The following is a 1,291-nucleotide window of genomic DNA, read 5'->3' as shown; positions in this document are numbered from 1 at the left end:
CCAGGAGAGAAAAAAAGGCAACGAAAAAAAAAAGTAAAAACTTGTAATTTTGGATAAGCTCTCGAAGCAAATTGCACACCAGAAAACAAGTGAAAAGCACACCGTAACATGAGAAGTGTGCGTGCGTGCGTGCGTATGTGGCGGTTCCCGCAGACAGGTCAGTTCTTGACGCTCGGGGGCTGACTCTATTACATGCGATTATTATCTTATTTATGAAAAGGAGCCGAATGGATCACCCCTACCGTCAACTACACATCATAGTGAACACATTGGTGTTTGAAAATTTTGATATATTGCGGAACCTAGGAGAATAATTGAATGAAAGAAGGTATTTTACAAAAGTACTAATTATTTTGTAACATCAGTGTAGCAGAAATTTTATTCAAATTTTTTTGCGATCACTTAACATTTTTTTCAACTTCTATGTACCTAAGGGCGATAAGAAAAAAAGAACCATTAAAAAAGTAACGGATACATGACTATATTAAATGTTTGAACGAAAAACACATGAAGAAATCTTTAACATTTTTAACTTGCATGACTGCCAACAGATCAGTATTTTATTAATTAAACTATAATTTATGTGTAAGATACTCCAATCATCATTAATAATTATTGTTATTATTTAATTTATGTGTAAGATACCCCAATTATTACTGATTACAATGATCTGATTCTTTTTTACAAATTTGAAAGTTTGAAAATTGGACTTTTGGCTACGGAACCAGGTCGCCTGGCCCACTGTGCGTTCTGGACGTAACAATGTGACGTTTATAATAAAATAGAGCAAAAAAAAGTGAAATTTTTATGTTTTCAAGAAAGTAGCATTTTTTATAGAGAAGTCAGTCTTTTTGCTTAAAATATCAACTTTTGGTGTCATATACTACTTTCTTAAACATTTGTTTTATTGGCTAAAGTTTAAACTATTTTCATGTAAAGTCCATTTTCAATTAAAAATTGAAATATTTTATCATTTGTTCCAAAATTAATCGTTTTTATTAGAAATTTTGACTATTTGGTTATCTCTTATCTTGATGGCTCCTATGTCCTCCCATACTCTAACGACCTTTCCGGGAGCCCAAAGAATAAGTATGCAAAATTTGGTGCTGATTAGTCCAAAATTGCGAATGTACTACTTCATTGGCCCAAGCTACTTCCTCTCCCATGCTCTTGCGCCCTGTTTTAGTGCCCAATGAATATACGTGCGAAATTTGGTTCCGATTGCCCAAAACTGTGGATTTTTATAAGCATCATACGTTTTAGACCACTTGATTTTATACATTGCGAAACC

This window comes from Belonocnema kinseyi, chromosome 9 (assembly GCF_010883055.1).
Source record: "Belonocnema kinseyi isolate 2016_QV_RU_SX_M_011 chromosome 9, B_treatae_v1, whole genome shotgun sequence".
In the NCBI taxonomy this organism is placed as follows: domain Eukaryota; kingdom Metazoa; phylum Arthropoda; class Insecta; order Hymenoptera; family Cynipidae; genus Belonocnema; species Belonocnema kinseyi.
This window is presented reverse-complemented; position numbering follows the sequence as displayed.